Below are 25,802 nucleotides of genomic sequence, written 5' to 3'. Positions count from 1 at the left end.
AATAAAGTAATTTTATAGCCTCTTGGTAATTGGATAGGAGCTGTTAGGAAAAGCTTCATAGAGGATACGCTTTTATGGCAGATCTTGGTATTTAGGCAGGAAAAAGAAATGTGTTTGCACTCTTGCTAGCCTGTATTTTCTCTTTACATAGCCTCAGATGAAGGTGGAGGTATATGGAGGTCATGGATGTGTTATAGTTATCTAATGTATAACACATTTCCCCAGTTTCAGCATCTGAAAACAATATCTTAGTGTTTCTGTGGTTCAGAAATATGGGCAGTTTAAGAACATGGTTCTGACTTGGGATTTTCTACGGCACAGCAATGAAGATGTCGGCTGTTATCATCTGTCGACCCAACTGGAGCAGGAGAATCCACTTCCAAGATGGCTCCCTTGCAGGGCTGCTGGCCGCTCAGTTCTTTGCCATGTGGGCCCTTTCATGGGGCAGTTTGAGTCTACATCACTCAGGGAGAGAGTAAGGAGGTAGGAAAGAGAGAGGGGAGAGGAGTGGGGAGGAGAGAGGAGGGGAGAGGAGGGGAGGGGAGAGAAGAGAGGAGGGGAGAAGAGGGGAGGAGAGGGGAGACAGGAGGGGAGGGGAGGATTTCTTGTCAGGCTGTTTTACCCATGTCAGCCAGTGTGTCTTATGCAGTGTGTCTTTTTTCCATATGTCCCCTGACTCACCACCAATGTTCATTGGATTGGGTTTTGTTTTCTTGCCTATTTGTTTTTATTCTTGAAAAAATGTAATGAGTCAGGCCCTACTTGTTGGTTCCTTTCATGTCTAGAAGGTAGGCAGAGCTGTGTGACATACTGAGACCCTTCACTTTGGGTCTAAAACAGTGACAGTGTGGAAGATGGAGTGTTCCCCTGGCCGATGAGGCCCACAGTTTTGGTGATTTCCTACAATCTGCCATTCTCTGAGGTGACTTCTCTATGGCGCTGCCAGATTATTTCAAGTAAATTCCCTATTTAAAAGCAGAATGGAATGTCAGTCTTTCCTGAAGCTGTTCTGACTCTGGATGAAGGAAAGCTTTTCTTGGTCTGGACTCCAGACTCTGGAGAGATGGCTCAGCGGTTATGAGCTCCTGCTGTTCTTGCAGAGGACCCAGGTTCGGTTCCCAGCACTCACAGGGGAGCTGATGTTCTGATCTCTGCAGTCAGCACTCATGCGAGCAATATACTCAAACACATAAAATGAAAATCAATAAATCTTTAAAGTGTTTTCAGTGCTCAAAGTGCAATCAAAAGAAACACTGAATTTAAGGAGGAAGCAAGTGTGTGTTTGGGGGGTGTGGAGACAGAAAGAGGAGGGGGAAATGTATGGAGTGAATGGACATCCTGGGCACTCCCTGTGACTGTTACAGTGCTCAGTGTACCTCCTCCTTCTCCCAATCTTTAGGGCAAAGCTACTACAGATTCTCCATGCTACAGATACTATATGCTACATGTTCAATAAGCTATATATGCTATATGTTATAGATAATATATGCTTCATATTGTATATGCTATAGATTCCATATGCTAGATAATATATGCTTCATAATGCATATGCTATAGATTCTATGTAGTGACAGTCTAGGACACTGAACTGTGCTTGATGGCTTTCTGCTCACTACAAATATTTCACAATGTTCACACACAAAAAAGAACTTGCACAGGGCTGGGCAATGACTCTGCGCAAAAGCACTTGCTGTGCCAACATGAGGATCTGAGTTCAAATCCCCAGCATCCACATAAAAAGTCAGGCATAGTCATGTGTTCTTGTAACCCTAGTGTTGTGATGGGCAGGGACAGGAGGGTTGCTAAGGATTCCTGGCCACCAGCCTAGCTTCACGTTCAGCAAGAGTTGCTGTCTCAAAGTGAAAAAGCAGAGAGTGCTATAGAAGGTCACAGTGTTCTCTTCCGGCCTTCACGAGTGTGAGGATACAGCTGTCCATATGCCCCCATACACACATACATATGTACACACACACCACATATACAAAATATATACTGTGTTAGTGTTAGTCAGGGTACTCTAGAGCGGTGGATTTCAACCTGTGGGTCACAACCCCTTTGGGGGTCACATATCAGATATCCTGCATGTCAGATGCTTACATGTCAATTCATGACAGTAGCAGAATTACAGTTATGAGGTAGCAACGAAATATTTTCATGATTGGGGGTCACCACAACACAAGGACCTGTATTAAAGTGTCACAACATTAGGAAGGTTGAGAACCACTGCTCTTGAGGAACAGAACTGATGGAATGAATCTCTCTCTCTCTCTCTCTAAAAAGGGGATTTATTGGAGTGGCTTACAGGCTGTGGTTCAGCTAGTCCAACCATGATTGTTTACCAACAGAAGGTCCAAGAATCCAGGAGTTGTCCAATCCATGAGGGCGGATGCCTCAGCTGGCCTTCAGCATACTCCAGAATCCCAAAGAAGTAGGTTCCTTCTTCCATGTTCTGTGTATAGACTGCCAGCAGAAGGTGTGGTCCAGATGAAGGTGATCTTCTCATCTCAAAAGAGCCAGACTAAAGGTGAGTCTTCCTACTTCAGATAATTTAATTAGGAAAAATCCCTCACAGGTGTACCCAGCCCCTTGAATTTTACTTAATTCCAGATGTAATCAACTTACCAAGAATAGCCATCACACCTATATACATACATACATAGGCCATACGCAAAGTTCCTTGCAATTTTATTCATATTGGTGGAAATTAGAAGCAACTTGAATGTCCATCAGTACGAGAGAGGGCGAACAAGGAATGAATGGTATAGCCATAAAATGCCGTACCATAGACAACAAAAAGAACAATCTACAGATATACAAATAATAACATATTCTGCTGAAGAAGAGAAGAAGTAAGAGCCTGAAGTGTCCGTACGATGTAGCTTCCATTTTTATGGAAATGTCGAAGACACTGATCCATTACAGCCACGGAGTAGACCATTGGTAGAATAAGGCTTGACGTGGGCACACAGAATATAAAATAGCCTGAAGGGATTCTGGCAGGAGGATGAAGAGATGATGTCATCTGGCTCTAGAGGTATTCTCTTGGGAGACGAGGGTTTCAAGATGCTCGTAAGATGGGTGATTACTACTGTATGTTCACTAGTGAACATCCAATCATGTGATTTGAATGTGAACTGTCCGCAGGGCAGCTTTTGTGCCCCAGCCGATGGCGCTGCTATGGGATGTCAGGGAGCCTGTAGGATGCAGGGCCTTGGCGGTAGTTGTTAACTAATGGTTGGCCTTTGAAGGAAGAGCCTAGGCCCTGGTTCCAACTGCCTCTGTCTGCTTCTTGAGTCTCCCCTCAATATGCCTGGCTGCCATGGGCCGTGAGCCAACGCAAACTGTTCCTACCCTCTGTTGCTGATGTCAGGAGTCTGTCTCAGCTGTGAGAAGATAGAACACCACTGTAGAGTCGATGTAAACCAAAGACCACATGCAAAGATGAATTCTCTCCTGCACTGGCTGCGTGTTTGCTGCAGAAGCCGTCCATAGACCCTTCCTTCTGCTCCCATGTGGTCCGACTGGGGGAAGCAGACCTTCCTGCTTAGGGCATGTCCAGACAGCCTTCTGCCCTGCGGTTGTATCTCCGGGTCTTCTCATCCATTTGCTCTTTCTTACAGCACGGGAAGACTGGGGAGATCTTGGTGTTGGATTTGGGCAGGTGGTGGGAATGATGTTCTCACTAAAAGTCTCCATGCTCGTTCCCAGTGCTTCTGTCAGGCTCCAGGGCCTCTCTGAGTCAGGGGCCTGACTTAGCCCCCTCTGCTGTCTGAGACTGGGTATCTTACAGACAGAAGAGGTTAATCTTGGCTCATGTGTGGGAGACTAGCTCCCACTTTTCCCCTAGGGTACTCTCGAGGAGTGAGGGATAAGAGATTTAGATAGAAATATAGAGGGGAGAGAGACAGAAACACAGGATAGCCTTGGGAGGGCCTGGATCATTATCCACTGGCCCCTTTTGTCTCTTCTAAAGGGCTTTTTATATGAATGCCAAGGGGTGGAGCAAAAGACCTCCCCCACCACAGCTAAATGCAAACCCTTCCAGCCACCTAGTAACCACACACGTGGTCAAACAATCCTCTAATGCAGCCCTGCTGGGTGAAGCAAGCTCAGATCTCACTAGGAAACCTTTGTGGGCCTACACACACACACACACACACACACACACACACACACACACACAACCACAGTGTCAGCATCTCTTCGGCTTCTGATGAGTGTATCCTGGAACAGAGGGGAGGGGGTTGATGTAGAAGTCTGCTTTCACTACAACTGATATAGTCTTCAAGAGGGAGACCTCACTGCCTTGAAAGGTCAGTCAGGCCCGAGAGAAAAGTATTTATTCCTCTTAAAAGCTCCATCCCCACAATCACAATCAAATGTCCAGTATGTTCCAGAGTGTGCAAACCAGGGCAGGAGCCAAGCTTCGATGGAATGGGACATTGGCTTCCTTTTTCATTGTTTACTCTTCTGTAGGTATATGGCTTCCTTGGGAAAATTTTGGAGAGAGATCTAGCTGAGATTTAGGACATGATTTAGATATTACCAATACCTTCGTGTTAATGGCATCTAAGCATCACGATCCTGTCTTCCATGAGTCTTTCAAGACTACTGTGCCTCTTCAGGCCTCAGTACCTTTGCATGTAGATCTCTAACTAGCAAACTCACTTCCTAACTTCAGTGTCACTCTGGCTGGTTAGAGCCTTACTTTTAAAATCCAGCTGGAGTAACTACGTAATCCTTCCCGAGTACCAGTCTCAAAGTACGTGTAGCTGTGTATCTCTTGCTCTGAGGAGCAAAGAGAGGGAAAGGGCTTAGAAGTGAGGTGGGCGTGGGTTTACATCCTGACCGCCGTTACCTTGTATACCTTAGAGCAAGCTGTGTGCCCTCTGAGCTCTCTCTCTCTCTCTCTCTCTCTCTCTCTCTCTCTCTCTCTCTCTGTAATCCAACATTATATAGTATTTATAGTCACCAAGGCTCAGAGACTGATATATACATTTATGTAGTTTTTAGTCTTTCAGGGTTGTTATATGAAATACTATAGACAACTTGCAGTGTGAAAATATGCAAGATATTCCAGCGGTAATTATTAAACTTTGTGGCAGCCATGGCTGTTTCCTTACATCTGGGTCTGGATAGATGACGTGATGGACACCTGGGTGGTGGATGCTGTCCATCACAGCATTAGAACTTTAGATAACCTGGGTCAAACTTTCGATGATAACCTGCCATCTCCACTGCCCTTTTCTCCTTCTGTTGGATGGATGAAGAACCCGAGGAGATTCTAGAAGATGGTAGCACTGAAAGATGCATAGGTTCCCAGGGTCCCTAACTCAGAACGCAGAAGACAGATGCCCATCACCCAGGAATACCCACATTTTGTAAGGAAGAATCAAGCTGAATTTGAGTTGGGTCTTGAAATTTTATTTATCTAAACAGCTAGTGTTAATTACTGGGTAAATTTAGAAACTGGCAGTTGGAGGCAGCACAGGCACTGAGATGAAAGGTTGGGGAATGGGGACCTGTAGGGGTGGGGCGGGGGGTGGCAGAGCTTTGGGTGAATCTGCTGCTGGTGATAATTGAAAAGGCAAGGCCAAGTGCTTGATAAGCTGTCATCTCCAAAGAAGAGATTGGTTGTTATCGACGAGACAAGGGGTAACAGGCAGAGATGTGCTCAGGCAAGGATTGCTTTGTATTACTGCAGAAATAAAAGGGGCTGGGCAGAGTTCAGAAATTTGATGCTTCCCAGGATTGGAAAAGCAAACTACTTTCTAGCTTCAGTCTGTAGACGATGTAGTTGCCACCGGGTCTGAGTAACGTGGGGTTCATTGAAATAGTTCCATCTATCTGATAGCAATCTAGCGTGTAGAGAGGTTATGAAACAGACAGGCAATGATTTCTGCCCTCGAGCACTTTAGCGTTTAGGAGAAAAGAGTACAGAAGTACAGGCAACCGCAGTGGATGAAGTTAATTGAAACACACATTGCTGTAAATAGTGGAGAGATTGCAGCACTCCCCGGGAGTCCAGAGCAGGGGTTCTCAATAGGACTGTTCACGGAGCCCTCAAACTAACGCGTGAAGCTCGGCTTTTCTGTCTCACACTTCACACTTGTTTTTGTCTTTCTCAAACATCAAGGTTCAAATTTGGCCTGTGGTTGAGTAGGTGACACATTGGGCATGCAGATGGTGCCTCAGGCTGCCCACCACACCCTATCCATGCTCGTCACTGACTTTACAAGTTGTTCAATGGAGTCTAGCCCGATTCACATAGAGAGAACAGGGTCCCATTACACCCAGCCTCTGTCACCTGCCCACAATTATGAGATGCTCCAGACCCCAAACACACCATTGTGTTTGCTGATAGAGCTTGTTATTATTGCCTTGCATTGTTTCAGAATCATCGTTCTTTGGGCAAAACACGAGAGCTCACAGCCCTTTCCTGTGTCCTGGCACCAGCCTGCTACCTTTGTAGCTTGCTTTTTTTTTTTTTTTTTTTTTTTTTTTGCCTCCTTGGCTGTGCAAAGCATTTATCTAAATATAGAAAGGGACACTGCACCACGGACAGGACTAGAATAAGCTGAGACTCACTTTCCAATCAATTGTCTTGCAACCTGGTGCCAAGATGGGGCAGCGAAAAGAAATGATACTGAGTTGCAGAGCTGCCCAAAGCAGAAGCCAGTTGCTACAGGCTTTCTGAGGTTAAAAGGCCTTTTAAGGTTCCAAAGCCCAGATGGGCAGAGCTCCAGACACTAGCTCGACCTGTAACTTTGGGGGAGCCTCATAGCGATGGTCAGCAGCACACACTGTCCTTTAGGAGACAGAAATGTTGTGGGAGGGCTATGGTCTTGAGATCAGAACTGGCTCTTCTCCCTACCACTTATTTGTGGGGCATGTTGATGTTGCTTGTTTTCACCTGTACAAGAGGGAGATAAGAATAAAACCCATAAAGGTCTCATAGGGATTAAACAATGATTTTAGGTAAGGAATTTTTTTAATCACCATTTATCTGTCTATCTATCTATCTATCTATCTATCTATCTATCTATCCATTGTCTATCTATCTATCTATCTATCTATCTATCTATCTATCTATCTATCTATCTGTAGCATCTTAATATGCAGTCCTGGCTGGCTCAGAATTTGCTGTGTAGATCAGGCTAGCCTTAAATTCTCTCAGATTTGCCTGTCTCTGCCTCCTGAGTGCTGTAAAATTAAAGGTGTGTGCCATCATACCTGGCCCTAAATAATAGCTATTTCTTAAGGTGGATACTTCACACCAGTTTGTGATTTTCTCTTTTACTCCAGGAGAACTGGGCTGTATTCATTCCCTGATGATATGAATGAAAAGCAGCTGTCACCTCCCTTGTTACTAGGATCTAAGCTCCTTGCTGCCTCCATTCTTCTGGCTAGGGGGTTGCATTGCTAGAGATAGTAATGTGCAATGGTTGGAACAGAGACTCTAGCTAGCATTCAAGATTCAAATCCTGGTGTTCCGGAGCAAGTTCTCAGAGCTACTGTCCTTTATCTGCAACTCTGAATTGAAATGTTTTCTGGCTTCACCTTCTTTTTTTTTTTTTTTTTTTTTTTGGTTTTTCGAGACAGGGTTTCTCTGTGTAGCTTTGCGCCTTTTCCTGGAACTCACTTGGTAGCCCAGGCTGGCCTCGAACTCACAGAGATCCGCCTGGCTCTGCCTCCCGAGTGCTGGGATTAAAGGCGTGCGCCACCACCGCCCGGCTGGCTTCACCTTCTTAATATATTGTTTTTCTAGTTTTTGATCCTGAAATATTATACCAAATAGAAGCCTAGGTGATTGTTTAAGTCTAGGCCACTGCTCAAGATCCTGATGGGCATTCCAAAATACATGCTCTATGCTTCATTTACTTTTATTAAATATGGATTCTGAATTCCAACGCTTGTCTGGATTTGGGAGATTTGAGTAAGATGCCCTAGGTATACCTGCATAGTGTTCCTGAACTGCACTGACTTCATGTAAGCCTCTTTGAATCTGGCTGACAATTATCATTGTGGTGGTTTGAAGGAAAATGGCCCCCAAAGGGAGTGGCACTATTAGGAGGTGTGGTCTTGTTGGAGGAAGTGTGTCACTGTCGGGGCGGGCTTTGAGGTCTCCTATATGCTCAAGCCATGTCCAGTGAGACAGACCACTTCCTGTTGCCTGCAAGCCAAGATGTAGGACACTTGGCTAGCTCTCCAGCACCATGTCTGCCTGCACACCACCATGTCACACCATGATGATAGTGAACTGAACCTCTGAAAATGTAAGCCACCCAATTAAATGTTTTCCTTAATAAGAGTTGCTATGGTTATGGTGGCTCTTCACAACAATAGAAACCCTAATTAAGACAGTCATCATGCCTGGAGTGATGTTTTGCTGCAGCCAATGCTGTCCTATTTTACACATGAGTAAAGTCAAGTCCGGAGAACTTTACTAGCCATACAATTCCTATGTGCTACAGCCCAAGGCAAACAGTCATTTGAGTGCCAGGTGTCACATGGCCTAGTGACATAGTGGGGCCTGCTGTACTCTCCTGTCACCCTCTGCTCACTTCTCTGCTTGTTTGGACTCTCTCTAGAGGTGGACCCTCAGAAAAGATGTCAGTATAAGTAGTTCAGTTGTGAAGCAAGGAGACACTGTGTGACAGTGACAGAGAGACACAGTAAGAAGAGACAGTCAATAGCCAGCACGTCCTAACACCAGCCATTGGACTGAGTGACTGGAACTCATAGGGAAACTTGAATCATAGTTTAAAATATGTGGCTCAGAATAATCCCACCCAGGGGTTGGGGGAGCCAAAGTATTTATACACCCAGTCTCTCTAGAGTCTGTGATTGAAGGCTACTCCTGAGCATGCCATTGGCAGGTGACCAGAAGCAGCTTGACCCCTTCCATTCTGAAATGGAACGCCCAAGGGACATGAATGATCATGGAGGTCTGTATTTTTGCGGAGTTTGGTGTTGTAGAGGGAACAGCCTTATCTGTGAGATACCTGGAATGGTTGCTTTCTGTCATGACACTGACAAATACTCCTGCTACCAGAAGAGTTCTACCATACATATACATATACACATGCACATACAAATACACACACATATGTGTGTGTGTGTGTGTGTGTGTGTAAAACCCTATACTTCTAAACTATATGCCATAAGTCACCAGTTCCCAGAGGCCACCAGTGAAATGTTAGCACATTATCCAGAAGAAGCGATCAGTACACCTTGACTGTCCTAGTCAAAGATACGCTCAAGGGAATGATGAAGTTTGGACCAAAGTTGTCTTAACGAAGGTCACAGCAAGTGAGAGGATTATAAGAGATGAGTTAAGAACATTGAAGACCTGGACAAGCTGAGGTACCGAATTCCAGGTTGCAGGTGGCCTCTGAGGAGAAAAAGCATCATATGAAGACTCAGGAATATCTCGGGGGAGGAAGAGGACCAAGGAGAAAACTTGTGTTTGGTAATTGTATCCAGTCAGGACCTGGGAAGAGAGACTTACTAGGAAGTGATCAAGATGATGAGCGCCTAGAGCTCAGCACAAGGACATGTGACCCATTAACTGAGCAGAACAGCTGTGGGTTTGGTGCCCTGCTCTGGTTTCTGCCTGCCAGCTCTCTTTCTAACTTTCATGTGAGCAACCATATGTATATATATGTATATATATATGTGTTCTACATGTAGATAACTTCTAAAAGTTCACATCAATGTGAACCAACTTACTGGTGAAGAGACTTTGGGCAAATACCAAAGTCTGTATTCATGGATAAGAAGTAGAGTGTGTCTATGACTTCCAAAGCTAGACTAGTGACACAGTGAGGTTGTGATGGACTGAACTGTGTCCCCTCAAAACTCCTGTGCTGAAGCGTTGACTTCTAATGTGACTAGAGATGGTACCCATGTGGAGACAATCAAGTTTACACGAGATCTTGAGGGTGGGACTTTCATCCCCAGACAAGGAAGATTTTTCTCTCCTCCACGCTTTCCACCACAGAGGAAAAACCAAATGAGGACACAGACCTCACAGAGGATTTTCTTACACCTTGATCCGGGTTTCCAGTACCCAGAAGTGGGAGAAAGCAAATTTCTGTCATTTAACTGTTCTAGTCTGTGGTGTTTTGTTATCGCTCGGGCAGACTAAATACGAAGCTAATGCATGGAAAGGGATGAGGTAGAGTTCTTGCTGCAAAGCAGAGGTTCACTAAATGTATCTCTCACCACTCTTGCTATTAATAAAACACTAGCCTTCCTAGGACAGAGGGTTCTGGAACTCCACTTCCAAGCAGATGTATGTAGATCTACCTCAAGTTTCTCATGAGACATCGAGGGCATTAGAAAGAAAGCTAATGACATCCACCATAAAATTTTCCAATCCCAATTTTATATATGTCATAATGATTTGTGTCAAATAATATGACTGGGTCTTTCCTCTGAGAAACTGAAAACGCTTATGCCAACCACTTAGCCATTAGGCAAATGTTTGCCGACAAGGTTGAACTAAGGGACTGTCTTAGAGGCTCAGGTGCCCGAGGTTAGACCTGTGTCCAGAGGGGAACTAATAAAAAAATAAACTTTAGATTTGTTCCTTCTTCTCTGCAGTTGAGATGAAGCAATTAGGAAGCAGGACAGGCTATGTGACATTGGGATATTCAGGGCTAAGTGGACGGTACCAGGCCGATTTTACTGCAGGTCCAAGTCAGCCTTGACATATGGTTGTTCCATTATTTTTAGAAGAACAGTTACATGTGCACAGGCATATCAGGGACACAGGACAGTCAAGATTTTGTTTTTTCACAGAAACTCTGAGGTTCTTATTCCTCAGACTGCCTCTAACTGGGCTCTCCACATGGACTTCTGGGGTGACAGACAAGAGCAGAGGGCAGAAGAGGCCTCTTAAGCAATCTGATTATTTTTGTCTTTGTTGACACTTAACTGAATGCAAGGAGATGTTACAGAAATCAGACTGGGAAAATAGAACCCTCTGGGATCATTGGTGGGAGCAATAAAAGAGAAAAGGGGAAACTATGTGTGGACTTCTGACATGTGGGATGGGGTTACTTGGCTTAATTAAAACCAGTTGAAGGATTTTTGTCAGTTTTTAACCCGTTGTTTCCTTTCCTTCATCTGTCCAGTGGTCCCCAGTGCTGTCCAGTGGTCCCCAGTGCTGTCCAGTGGTCCCCGAGGGCCCAGAAGGCCCAGCTGAAGTTTCCAGCCCTCTTTCCTGTCATGTCCCCGTGAGCCTGACTCCACAGGATGCATGCGGAGTCTAAAGGATGCCTTGCCATTTGTGACTCCATTTGATGGAAGTCTCAGATCAGAATAATTCAACTCACTTCTTTTTATACCTCCTAACTCCAAGTGTTTGCTCACGATACATCAGTGTTTTCAATAAATTCAAACACGTTTCTTTCAACACCTACCACAAGCAGCCCTGGTAAAGGTCCTGGCAAGTGAGACAGAGATCTTACCTTCAGAAGGCTCCACTGCAAGGGGAGGGCCGAGATACACTAGCATATGGCTGCCAGCCAAGACAGGCGTAGAGAAAGGCTTTGAAGAAGATAACAGTGGCCATGGACGTGACCTCTGAGGAAGGAGGGAGGGAGGGAGGGAGGGATGGAGGGAGGAAGGGGACATTAGTAGGAGAAAAGTTGAGGGAAAAGAAGCAGACAATGGGTTACTCTGAGAAAAGCAATCTTTGTGACATACGGCTGATGGGTGTACGATGAACGTGTGATGGTTGGTGAATGACTGAAGGCAGCGGCTAGTGTTGGCACAGATGAGCTTCCTCACACACTAATTTGAAAAAAGAAAGGACAGATGAGGGAAAGGAAACAAGTCTCATTGCTTGAGAATATACTATTGATGAATCTAGACACAAACCCATTCCATAATAACACACCCACCTCCAAAGGGCTGGGAGATTGGCCTAACAGCGTTTCCCTTCAGTGTCCATAACATGTAGGAAATGAACACCAAATTCTCCATCTCCCTGTTTCTGAGTAGAATACTTCGGAATGGACTCAGCTTGTATCAGACCCCCAAGAAGCCCACTGACTTAGGAGAAACAAGGACAATGTTGCATACTTAGGCGGTGATATTAAGATCATTATATTAAATAAAATGTATATTATTATCTGCTTTGAACACTATAGTTAATTAGAATGTATCTCTGCATTTGTCATATTGTTTGCCAAAAGTCTGTTTAAAACATGTTGGGATGTATTCCAAGTGCACCGTCCTGAAAGCAGGTCCCAGAGCTGTGTCTAGTTTCTTCATACTCAAATGTAGGGTTACTCACAAGGAGCAGGGCGAGAGAAGTATATGCTGGCTGATGCGTTAAGGGTTGCTTCCATGAATGGGGCCAGTGATAGACTTGAGGGATTGCTTTCTTGAAGGATTATGTGGGATGAAGTCTTCCCAGGAGTACCCACAGTCTCTGGTTTTTCTTCTATTCTCCACTAACTGGGCTTAACTAATGATGTTAGTTTAGATTTTATCTCCTTAATATATGAGGCAGCCCAAATGGTGGTGCAAAAGGAATTGCCTCAAACTTGTGCAGCCCAGAGACCAACTGACAGAAACAATTTCCTCATCTCTGCATCCTGAGTAACCAGAGTAGACACTCCATATGTTCATTATATAAATGAATGTGTTTCCCTCTAGGAAACCCATTTCTTCAACAAGTATTATCAGTTGTCTTCTCCTTGCTGTGTGCTGTGCCAAGCACTAAATATGAGTGAGAAAGTGGCCTTGTCCTCCTGAAGCCCGCTGTCCACAAGAGAAGGCAGCAGTTGAACCCGGCATATGATGTCATCACGGCCAATGCAGTACTAACGGGCCGGTGTCAGGAGGACACTTACCTCTCCTGGTAAGTGGATCAAGTGAGGCCAGCTGATTTCTCAGTTGTAGTGAGGCTTACTATTGATTTAAAGAAAAAGACTGCTGTACACGCAAAAGTGAGAAATGGGCCAACAGAAGAACCTCAGTGTAGGATCGTGGCTTGAAGAGGGTTGGAGGTGTGAAATCAACAGAATACATAGGATTAGAGATTTCCAAGAGGAGGAGACTTGAACTCTTTGAAAGATGTTGAAGACAGGAGAATGAAATGAGGAAAATCTGTGGATAGACTGCCCTGAACACACCAGATCTCATGCAATTCAAAGCTGAGCAGTTATGGGCCTGATTAGTTTTTAGATGGGAAAATAAGAGGAGAAAGGAAGAGATGAAAATTTCTCACAACTGGGAAGTGGGTCTAGGTAGTATTGGGTGACAGGCAGTGTGCTGACTAGTTCTAAGTCAACTTCACACAAGCTATAGTTATCTGAGAGGAGGGAGACTCAATTGAGAAAATGACTTCGTAAGACTGGGCTGTAGGCCAGCCAGTAGGGCATTTTCTTAATTAGTGATTGATGCGTGAGGGTGGAGCCCATTGTGGGTGGTACCATCCCTGGGCAGATGGTCCTGGGTTCTATAAGAATGCAGACTGAGCAATCCAATAAACAGCACTCCTTCAAGGCCTCTGCCTCAGCTCCTGCCTCCCGGTCCCTTCTGTGTTTGAGTTCCTGTCCTGACTTCCTTCAGTGATGAACAATGACTGGAAGTGTGAGCCAAGTAAGCCCCTTCCTCCCTGTGTTGTTCAGTCATGGAGTTCCGTCACAGCAATGATAACCCTAGACAGCCAGTTAATGTAAAACCTGGAAAATGAAGCAGAAATGAATGTGTAAGCAGACCCTTATTATCGTCATTATTTCCAAGAAAGTGGTAAAACACATACAATGTCTGAGTCTGGGTTCAGTGCTAAGAATGAGATATTTAGGCCAGGCAGTGGTGGCGCATGCCTTTAATCCCAGCACTCGGGAGGCAGAGCCAGGTGGATCTCTGTGAGTTCGAGGCCAGCCTGGTCTACAGAGCAAGATCCAGGATAGGCACCAAAACCACAGAGAGAAACCCTGTCTCAAAAACAAACAAACAAACAAACAAACAACGAAATGAAATATTTAAAAATTGGCCTATGATCCATTTTCTTTTCTTAGCAAAGGAACGAAAGACAGCAGTTCCCTTACACCTTCATGGGAACATGTAGACTCCAGGTCAACAAACACATCGGCCACAAGTGTTAGTGCTGGATCCTTACATAAGGATTCTCTTAGGAAAAAGTTCCTTGCCTGTCCAGACTGCTCATTTACAACAAACTTGGAATCTACAGATGTCCGGAGAAAGGGTCAAGTAAGTTACCTGACTGTCTGAGTATAAAATAGACATTGTGTGATAGCTCTCTTCAGTGAAGATGCTGTGGCCATGCACATGACTCGAAGATCTGTGATGATCTGGACAAGAGAACATCTTGTTGTGGCATAAAGTGACCCAAGGGGCATAAAGTGACCCATAGCTTCTTAGTTGCACAGTGTCCAGATCTCCATTTGATCAGTTTGGTTTGATAATATGATCCCTTTCGCTATCTTGGGTACTCATACATTACCTCACTTCAACCCTGTACAGTAGGTGTCAAGAGAAATTAGTTCATTGTTTAACACTGGGCCATGAGGAAGCCCCAGGAATGAAAACTGAACCTGTTATGACTCCTGCTAACCTTCGAAGTTCAGCAGGTATGGGTCTTCTCTTCCTCCTGCTCCACATACTTCTCTTTAGGTCTCTGAATAAAACCGAACAGGTCACGTGGCTCTAGGAGGCTGTCAGAACCATCCCATCGCTCCTTGGAGAGCCATTTCCTCAAAGTAGATTTTAAAGAGAAGTCTTTCCGATGTAAAACATGATTCATTTCTTTGCGTCACATTTTCCATGGAAATTCATTTTCACCAAACACATCTCCTCCGGGGCTCTGCCATCGTGGGGAGTTTATGTGCTGTCAAGGGAATAACAGTACATTCTTTAGATGCTGAGGGATAACCAAAAGAAGCGAAACAAAACAACAAACAAACAAACAACTACCCCCGATCAGAATTGGATGCTGTGTACGAGGAATTAGGTCCTAAAATGGAAGTGGAGCCTTGTGGGAAGGGTCACTAATCTCTGATGGGTGGGGCCAGTCATATTCCTCCAGGGTTTGTGGTAGGAGGGTGTGTGTGTATGCCTTCGTTCATAACTGTGCCTTCTTTTAGTTTTTATAACATAGTCCTTAGGAAAAAAAATTAGAAGAGACTTCCTATGGGGAACCTTGAGCTTCCCTTGAAATACAAGCAAATAACAAAATACCTAATAGTGTGCATGGGGAGAGTTAGATCACATTAATATACTAACTGGTTTCTCACTCCAGTCCTCAGGCCAAAGAGCCCCTTCCTAATGGACAGCTGCCTTGTGCTGTCTCTTGGGTCCTGTTAAGAGTGCTACAGGACAGAAATATCTGGCATTCGACAGCTTGCCCCATGCTTGGACCTGCCTGCCAGAGCTGCCAGAATCTTAAGTGAACAGATGGAGTTGCATCCCCATTCTGATCTGTGCCTGTATAACCAGCTCTGGCGGCAGCTAGCGTACAACCGCCTAATAAATGTGCTTACTAAACACCGAGGTCGTCACATCCCCAAAGAGATGCTGAACGTGGGTGAAAAGATCATAAAAGAGGACTGGAACCTTTCTTTTAAGAATCAAAGTAGACGATCTAGACCTAATGGGGTGTATACCAATGTGTTGAGAGGCACTTTCACTCAAATATAGGGAAAGCAGAGTGCAGCAGAAAATTTGTGATATCTATGGAGTTGAGAAAAGACAACAGTCTGCTGTAGATGGCACAATTCTCTTTTTCTGGGTTCTTCTGGTCCTCTTTGTGCTCTGCCCTGTTTCTTTTCCACCCTCATCTCCACTGGACTGCTGTTTGCTTGTTTCTAGATCCTTCTCAGTGTTGGTCATCAGGCCATGTTTATGCTCTTACCCAGCATTTCCTTTCCCTACACCCTTTCTCAGAAACAAGGACATTTTGATGTTTCGAATGCATGGGAAAAAGAGCAGCCTCTTGCTTACTTGCTCCCAGCTCAAACCTCATGACGGTTCTGTCTCTTCTCTCGGTGTTCATTTTTGTCTTGGTGTCCTGCTGTATATACCTTTTTCTCACTCACCACAGTGAGGAAGAAGAAACTCCAGCTCAAAATATTGCCCTTGCAATGTGCCTGAGGACTGTTTTTGGAATACCAAAGTCTACTGAAAGTATCTGTATTGGGGGATTTATTAAGGCAACTCCACGTAGTTAAAAAGGAGGTTTATTTGGGGGTAACTTACAGCCAGTAAAGGGGTTGGTTACAGGATCCGGGAGAGGTGGTGTAGAATACAAAGTAAAAGTGGCCTTAACAGTGAGGGGTACATTCTTGAGGTCTGTTAGCACAGCAGCAAGGCTGTTAAGGCTCCAGGTGGAATGTCTATCATTCTTTATCTCTCTAAATGTATGAAAGATGGCCATGTCAGCCATTTTCATCTCAGCATTGAGTCCTTATCTAAAAACACACAAAGGAAGGGAGAGGGGGTGCAGTTCCTAGGGTGGAAGGCCAGCCATTGGCACATGGGCATCCTAATAAGAAAGGGGCTTTGTGTAAAACAGGGGGAAAGTTGTTGGACGCCCAGCCACTACCATTAGATGCTGTCTGGAGGTGAAGCTCTCATTCAACTGATAAGTGATCATAGAAGGGAAAAGAGACTTGGAGAGTTTGAGATGAATTCCACTCAAGGCTAGGAGTTTACCACGGTGGCATTTACTTTACCTGGCACACTAAGATCATGTTCGCCCTCCAGCACTACAAGGAAAAAAATATCAACTGGCTTAAAATATCTTGAAAGATCAAGAAAATACAGTTGGATTCGAGACAGTGTCTAAGCTATTTGAGTGAGGTTATTAATATTTGGATTATTGAGCTGCCTCTGTAAGAGGTTTCAGGGGGGCCTTGTTCCCTTGTTTTCGGCAGAACCACAGAAATAACGGAGTGAAGCTGGCCAGTGGTGGCGCACACCTTTAATCCCAGCACTTGAGAGGCAGAGGCTGAAGGATCTCTGTGAATTTGAGACTAGGCAGGTCTACATAGTGAGATCTAGCACAGCCAGGGCTACGTAGAAAGACCCTGTCTGCAAAAGAAAAAAGAAAGAAAAATTTTAAAAAGGAAAGAAATAACCGAGTGGATAGGTTATTCACTCCGTTATTAGTAGATAACAGAGTGGGTAATTAGTGGAGAGGTCATTAGCGAGTAATTATGTCAGCAGCTTTCCTCCTGTCTTGGTTGTGCTTCTGAAAGCCTGAGAAAATGAAGAAATATTAAATTGCTTCAGACTGGTTTATAAAACACTTGTGCAGGGGTCTAAAAATAAATAACATTTAACGAAAACATTTTCTATTTTATACAAAACAGCTTTGACTGGAGTCCTAAGATGCAGTCTAGGAGGGGCTGGTGATCATTTCCAACAGCCATTCCTCCCATCAGAAGGAAGCCCGGGAGGGCTCGCGGCACCCAGAAGGAAAGGAAGCATTTGTTCCTAGAGCTTTGGCTAGCCACCAAGGACAGTTTGTGAGAACGTAAAGAAAAAGGTGTCTTTCCTGTGAAAAACTTGGGGCAGAGACAGAATAGGACCCGAGACTGTTGAGATTTTTTAAAATGGTATTTTATTTGATGAGAGTAACATAAAATCATTGTGGTCTCCTATTCCATTTTGAAGTTCAGCATCAATGTTGCCTCCCCAGGGACATGTAGTCAGCTCAGACACTTTCATGGCATCTTGTCCACTCAATCACTTACCTGTGTATTCTCCATCCCTTCCTTATTTGTCCAGAATCATTGATTCAGGGCCTATTGTAGTCCACATATGGAGGCTCTGATGCCAAATGAGGTCTTTGCCCAACGGAATCCCAGCCTGCTTGGGGGAGGCAAACGGACTCAGGGGGTTTGGGCAGACAGGACCGATGCTATGCTAGACTTGGAGCTGATGCTGACACTCACAGGAAAAGCAGCCCCCTTACTCTTCTGGGTGGCTCGGCAGGTCGCAGGAAGTGGGATTTACAGATTTCAAAGGAATAGTGAACGTTTGCCAAGTCACCGAGAAAGAAAATTCCACTCAGGTTCAGGTCTGTGCAGAGTACTGAGGTATGACAGGGTGTAAGTAGACTCCTGTGTACGTAAAGAAGAGTGATGGGGAACACTGAGATGGACACTATAGTAGACGAATTCTGTGCCCACTGGTGTACCCATAAGGCCCAATTTAATGGCAGAGGTCCATGAGAAACTGTGAACTGCTGCCCTTTCTACCAACAGAGACACATTCCCTCCCTATATGCTCGCCACCACATCATCTCACCCCACCACATTACTCACCACAAACATACACCCCACCCCATCCCATCCCATCCCATCCCACCCCATCCTATCCCACCCACAGGAACCGACTCTTTCACTAAGCCCTTCCTGAAACATCAGGGTTAACTCTCTGGAGTCTAAGTTTTGTTGTCTGCAAGAAACTGACCTCATTGGCGAAGACAGGCTGAAAGCCAAAGGGGTCAGAGAGCCTGTTCAGTGTTAGTACAGTAGCATAGCCAATCTCATGTGGCTCTAATGGCTTCTCACAAACCTGCTCTCTTTAGGAGACTACATCCGCAGTGACCCTAATGTGTAGCATGCAGCAATTGACATGCTAGTCTGCAGTTGCACTTATTGGGCTCATAAACATAAAATGTAAACACCCAGGAGCTTTGCACACACATGTGTGCACTAGAACTTGGAACATTAGCCTCGCTCCTGGGACCAAAACTAATATTTCAAGGCTCAATAACAAATAAACAAAAGCCTCTTTAAGTTGTCCATATGTGAAATGTTGATGTCAGGTTCAAAGGCTTGCAGGAATGTGGGGAGGTCAATGATGTCGACTCTGGAAGGTAGAAAATTTAGGCTAATTTTGACAAAGTCACCAGCCTCCCAATTCCTCTGTGAACCTGTGGCGGTACTGAAATGGCCATGTGACACTCATGACATCGCTATGGGGCAGCAGTGACGCTAATGTGTGGATGAAAGCTGGTACAGCCACTGGAAACCTGTGGGAAGGCACCTCACTGAACTGAACACAGACCAAGCAACACCACTGTACAGCCCGGCTATACCGCTCCTGAAGGACTCCGAGTCACCATTACCCCAGAGACATGTGCACGTCCATGTTTATTTCTACACTGCTCACAACAGCTAAGAAATGGAGTCAGCCTAGAAGTGTAACGAAATGAATGAACTAAGAAATGTGGCAATACTCTAGGAAGGAAAGGTTTACTCAGAAAACTTGCCTAAAATTTTTCAAAATTCTCCACCACCCCCATCTATCAATAATTATCGCATGTACAAATTTTGTAGCTGGATCCTCAAGTCCTCTGCAATTGCAGGTGGTAACAGTGCCCCCCAGTAATTATTTTCTGTTGTCTTCTGTCCACTTCCCACACACCCTGATCCAGTGCCGAGTTAGTGAGATCCTATGCTGAGGCCTTCGACACTGTCCTCTTGTGAAGTTTTCTGTGGACATTGTGAAGTGGCAATGGCCCTTACTTCAGACTGTTGTTGCTTATCTTTTCTTCTATAACATGACACATTCCTTCTGGGCTCTGTAATATCTCCAACCATTCTCTTCATCATTGGAATTCTATTCTATTTGTCACTGTACGCCTCTGACACATTTAGAAGGACAATCATGACTTTTTCATTTCAAGCGGACTTACTGATTTCGGATTTTACGTTTTCTTACCTCTTAATATGAAAAAGTAGTGGTAAGCACTAATTTTTCTCTCAGTGACTGTTTGCTAGTGGCCTGTTCTGTTTAAAACTACTTGATGGTTTTGATGCCTTAGCGTTTTGGCGATTGCAGGGAGGGTGAATGGAGAGACAGTTTCTGCCTGGTACAGACAGCAGGAGTTGTTAGAGGCTTTGTGAGTTCTTGTTCACACTTCTTTGGGAAATATAAAAGAATATAGTGAAGATTAAAATTATTATTTAATAATGAATAAGGATCTATGTGTCTATGTGTAGAAAACAAGGACAAACTTGTCCCACAGTCAGCAATTAAGTCGTGGTTGTTGTTAGTAACATTAGGGGCACGTTGCATTCGGAAGCAGGACTTCCTGCTCCTGAGTCAGCCTGAAGCAACAATGTGACAGAAACATTAAGCTCTTACGCGTATTAGCGGTCATCTCTCTCTCTCTGAGTGTTCCCAACATTGCTCCCGACTCTACATTTCTATGCTACTCCCTAGTTTTCACCTGCTATTCTATCAAAAACTCCACAGCATACGTTGTAAAATTAGGTAATAAAGGTGACAGTGTTCCTAAGGTTTTATCATAATAGCTTTTTCCATTGTTGATAAAGTGTATATTTAATAAAAACACACTGAAAGTGTGTGCATCTCCACTGTTCTCTAATTAATGATATCTTCAGAACCTGACACGGGTCTTAACTTTTTCTTTTGAAATGCTACAATAAATATATCGTAAGTTACATATCAATAATACAGATTCATTTAAACTGGAATTCACTCTGTATTCCGTATGTGAAATTATATTTGTGTCAACTGGACAAAGGGAAATGATCCAAAGTCATCTTCTATTATAATTATTAATATATTGCTTGCTAAATTGTACAAATTAACATTAGTGGGGTTCCCTGTGACGTTTCATAAATGCCAAGATTATTGGAGTGGAACTCCCCATGTAGTGCAGGCTAGTCTCAAGCTGGCTATTCTCCTGCCTCAGCCATTCACATGCTAGGATTACAAGTTTGCGCCATCGTGTCTAGATGTCCAAAATGATCTTGTGTGAAAAAAATTACAGGAACTTTCCTGCTATTGTGGGTGATGAGACAGGTTTTATTGGATACTTTGTTCTGTCTAGGTCTTAAATTTCTTGGTATTTTGAAATATATAAGAAAACTTTATCGTGCTGGAGCCTTTACCTCACAGTGAGAGGGGAAATGCTGTTTGTCAAGGAGTCTATGAAACTGGGAAGTATTAGTTGGCGATGGACTGTGCTAACAGTTCATTTTCATACATAATAAAACGATAGATGAGGTCTGTCCCCGATGGGAGAATAAACAAAATACCAAATGTGTTGACTACCTCATTTTCCAGATCTAAGAAAGCAAATACATCCATTTTCCATCAGGAAATTGAGAATAAAATAGCTTTGGAGAGGCTATATGTCTAGATTAGAGAAATTATTCCCTTATTTTGTGCCTTGAAAACATTAATCATGAAGTAAAATATTGCCAATAGGAAATTGAAGAGGATACAGTATTCAGGCTCACAGTATATAGGACTGTATTAAATACCACTTAAAATTTCTCTAAGTTTTTTTTAATAATCCCACGATGATAAGTTATCACCTTTAATTGTAAACACGATTGCTAAATGTTTAAGTAACTTCAGAGTTCCTTCCTATAAAGTAACCATTACAAAACAAGTCCCAAGGATTGTTTTCCCCTAAGAATAAGGGAGGAGGGAACAGAAAAACATCATTGATGTTTGATGCAGAATCAATTTAATCAGAACAATAGTGTCTGCAGCATGCCCACATACAGAGCGCAAGTTCCCACATGTAGCGGGATTTAGTGGCATCTCCATGGAGCTTATCACACAAGAATATTATTTATTTGTTTGAATCTCATGTTAGACTTCTCTCAGTCTCTCTTGGGGAAAATCATCCTTAAATAAATAAATTGTAACTTAAATAAATTGATATTCTGTAGAATAGCGAAGTGGAGGGAATTGAAGGATATGTATACGCACTAAAGTGAAAAATATTGCATAATACTTACTCAGGCTTAAGTCTAGTCTAAGTAGTGTGTGTGTGTGTGTGTGTGTGTGTGTGTGTGTTAGTGAAATAGCACTTTGTCTCTCCATAGATAGTAAGCATTACACATTGGGCCAGTTTTCAGGTAGCTCATACTGTCTGATTTTAAGCTGAACATGACAGTGTGAAAGGTACCCACTCTCTGAGCCTTTAAAGGATGGTGGGTTTGTTCTGAGGATGATGGTGGGAAAGGTACCCACTCTCTGAGCCTTTAAAAAATAATGGGTTTGTTCTGAGGATGATGGTGGGAAAGGTACCCACTCTCGGAGCCTTTAAAGGATGATGGGTTTGTTCTGAGGATGATGGTGGGAAAGGTACCCACTCTCTGAGCCTTTAAAAGATAATGGGTTTGTTCTGAGGATGATGGTGGGAAAGGTACCCACTCTCGGAGCCTTTAAAGGATGATAGATTTGTTCTGAGGATGATGGTGGGAAAGGTACCCACTCTCGGAGCCTTTAAAGGATGATGGGTTTGTTCTGAGGATGATGGTGGGAAAGGTACCCACTCTCGGAGCCTTTAAAGGATGATGGGTTTGTTCTGTTCGAGCACCAATGCACTTTATACTTGAGCACACCACAGAGAATTTTAGCTAAACTGAGAAGATAAACTTTAGTTCTGTTTCTAGAAGACTGTTAAAAGCAGAAATGAGAGGGAAAAATGTTCATGCAAACTTCTGATGAATTAGCATTTCCGTAGGGTTTTTCTTACAGATTTGATGGATATTTATTTATTTCTACCAGGAGCTTTTTTTGGTATCAAGGGAAAAGTCCAGCATAAGAATGAAACTATTGTTTATTGCAACTTTTATAGTTTAACTTAATTATATTGTCTTGTGAACAGAATGATTGGAATAGTTCCTGTTTTGTAGATTGAATTGACTTATACACAATTGATGTAGTCCTTGATAAATTTAATAAAGCTTTATAGATGCTTAAAAATGACATTTTCTTGAGTAGTTAAAAAAGGCATGCACACTCTCTCATTCCTGTCTTTTTCTTAGATCTTTCTTTCTTTAAATGCAGTATCCCTCCAAGCCTATTTTACCTTTCAAACAGTAGAAGGTATGCATATATGTATGCATGTATAATCATCTACATCTATTTTACCTTTCAAACAGTAGAGGGTATGCATATACGTATGCATGTATAATCATCTACATCTATTTTACCTTTCAAACAGTACAAGTATACAGAACCTTCTCTGAGGGATGACAAGTTGAGAACTGGAGGATGAGAACATCATGGAGCTTAAAAACAAAACGAATTACAACCTCAAACAAGAACTGGAATCGCCACTAATGAAGAAAGTGATAAGACACAGCACAAAGGCACTTGGTACAAAGATGAGGCCTTCTCCACCTGCATGTCTAGGTCACTCTTTACTTGCTTATAGACAAGAAACCGAATCCCAACAAGGCAAGGAGACTTTAAGTCCACATGGTTAGTTACAGCATCATTGGCAAAAACCTTCACTTCCTGACTTCCAACTCTACCATGACTGGCATCTTGACTCCCGTTCTGCTTATTAGTATAGAGATAGAAAATGGAACATAGACAAGGTATAAAAATGGTAGCTCACTACTAAATTTGTTCTAATTTGTTTTCATTCTTAGAGTTGTTTTAATGCCTCTCAAGTAATCAACTGTCATTACTTTAGTAATACAAATGCATAATATAAAATTTAGTAATTTAAGACTATAAGATCACAAGAGAAGAAATGAACATTCAACTAATTTATTATTAATATTATCATTTAGTAGGCAGTATGTGATAAATCTTACTGCTGGGCCTATGTCATCAACATCTGCTACTTCATGCCATTTGTCTAGAGGCAGCTGATGTCAGGGAAGAGAAAACCGGTCCCTGCCATGCTGGCCTGGGAAACGCATCTCATTGAGCAGTGGTATATATATCACAGGCTAAGGATGCTCGGAAGAGAGATACATGAGGCTGTGGTTTCCCCAGCAGATACAGCTGTCGTCAGGCTCTTTAGAGATAACTGCTGATGACAGGGCCTAGGAAGAAGATGAAGACTTCACCAAGCTGTGGAAGTTGAATTGACGAAAACCATGCAGGACATGCACGTGGTACAGGGAAAGGCCATGTGTATCCAAGTTGAGAGTTAACCTTTCATTTGCTCCCTGGTTACTTTATGTAGTATTCTCTCCCCTATTGTGGCTGCCCTTTGAGCATGTATTTTTGTGAATATTCAGTTGGTCACAGCTCATGAGAGTGGCCATTATGTCAGTATATACTGTAGACTCTCCTCGATGTCTCTGTGTCTTTTGGCTTTTCTGACCACACCTTGGGGCTCAACTCATGCTCAAGCCATTCTGTTGTGTTGCAGGTAGGTGTGGTGGCCATGAGACTACATAATGTGACTCTCTTAATTGAGTCTGATATGACTACTGTATGATCAGCAGAATCCCCCCGAAATGAGGCAACAACAACCGCAGACTGCATTGGAAGTCTGCATGAGCCAAGAGCCATGTCTAAACTTCATCAACCATGACTTCACCATTGCAACCCCACCAGCAGGACCAGCATCACCTTCCCAGACTGGAGCACTATTACCTCTCACCATTCCCGAGCCGCAGGAAGAAAGGGTGCGGTCTTGTTTCTGCCCCCTCCAAGCCCTCCAGCACTCTCCAGCAGCCATTGTACTGTCCACATAGCCACCGTGGTAAAGGGTCAACCTTGCTTGTCTTCATCCCAGACTTGGTTCTGTGCTTTGGCTCACTGTGTGAGCATGGACAGATTCGATAACTTCTGAGACTCTCCCTTTATTCAGGTGTGAAGCTGGAATAATGCCAACCTCATAGCAGTCTAAGAATGAGGAAGAAACTCACTTATTATATTTGAAATGGCTCTGAAGATGTGTCCACACCAAATGAGTATAGGTAGATGTTCAATAACCTACATATGCTACATATATTGTGTAAAATTATTTTTATCACTGAGTTGTATTTGCATTCCTATGTTCATCTATCTATTGATACATTTATTCAATAAAATCTTATTATACAATCAGCCTGAGCAATCACTATATTGGTATATGATTGCAAGCAGCCCAGAGTATTTTTTATATTAGGCAGGGTCCTCTTGAAAAACACAAACAAAAGAACATATTTATCTCTAGGGTCGTTCATGGAAAGGAATCAAGCAAATGGCAAAATTTGCAGACTGAATCATAACCATGTGAGAGCCCAGGAGAGGGGGGTAACTGTCCGAAGACCAGCAAGCTTGAGACTCAGCCGGGTTTGGTTTGAGATGGGAAGAAGCCAGTGTCCTGGTCCAAAGGCAGTCAGAACAGGAGAATTCTACTGCCTGAAGGATGTAAGCTTTTCATTCCAATCAAGATGGCAAAATAAGACTAAGCATCATGTTCCTCATGAAGCTTCCCATCCATTTAGGAGAAACCATGATTCATGTATAATTACAAAGTTTTCAGGGGCTCTGAATCTAACCAAGCAGGCTGCCGGGTGTTAAGATAATGGTAGGGTCATGTGACCATGAAATTGTGAAGTTCGTAGACTTGAGGCCAGGAACCTCCAGGCAGTAGGAAGTGCATAGACCTCAAGACCTCTGAGGTTCTGAGGGTCCGAAGGACTGTGTGGCTGAAACAGAAAAAGGAGAGGGATTGTGCTGTCAAATGTGAACAGGCAGAGCAAGAGCCTCAGAAAGCACATGGGACTTGGTTAAGGAGGAGACTCAGAAGTATGGGGCCAGTCCAGGAGGCTAAAGAGAGGTTTGCAGGCTAAGGGATGCCCCCGACAAAGAAATGTGGTCTATTTAAGCTGAGACATGATAGATCCATTAAGAATTTGATCTCTCAGGTTATGAGGGTTCTCACAACATTTTGTTTACTATTTGAATGTAGACAGATGTTAACTGGGATTGCTGTGACTCCATAATGTTCTTTATAAGCATTTCCCCACTGCAGCTGATAAATTTGGTCTTTTTAGTAACTGTGTAATACTCCATCATGGTTC

The 25,802-nt window shown here is 43.5% G+C and overlaps 1 long non-coding RNA gene across 2 annotated transcripts in view; it reads left to right on the top strand.

Moving 5' to 3' along the window:
- The window catches only part of LOC128109787 (uncharacterized), a 34,106-nt gene extending 9,266 nt beyond the window's left edge, over nucleotides 1–24,840 (top strand). Inside the window, exons 2-5 of one of the 2 annotated variants that reach the window (XR_008217926.1) lie at nucleotides 322–483; nucleotides 2,281–2,524; nucleotides 12,673–12,877; nucleotides 22,991–24,840. This is a non-coding gene — a long non-coding RNA (uncharacterized LOC128109787). The remainder of the gene's footprint in view (nucleotides 1–321; nucleotides 484–2,280; nucleotides 2,525–12,672; nucleotides 12,878–22,990) is intronic. The other variant, XR_008217925.1, reaches the window with a different exon arrangement.
- The last annotated feature ends 962 nt before the right edge of the window (nucleotides 24,841–25,802 follow it).

Source organism: Peromyscus californicus, unplaced genomic scaffold, assembly GCF_007827085.1.
Source record: "Peromyscus californicus insignis strain IS unplaced genomic scaffold, ASM782708v3 Scaffold_14__1_contigs__length_90479793_seg_2, whole genome shotgun sequence".
NCBI lineage: Eukaryota > Metazoa > Chordata > Mammalia > Rodentia > Cricetidae > Peromyscus > Peromyscus californicus.
Note: the sequence above shows the minus strand (reverse complement) of the source record. Positions and strands in the feature narration are given on the sequence as shown.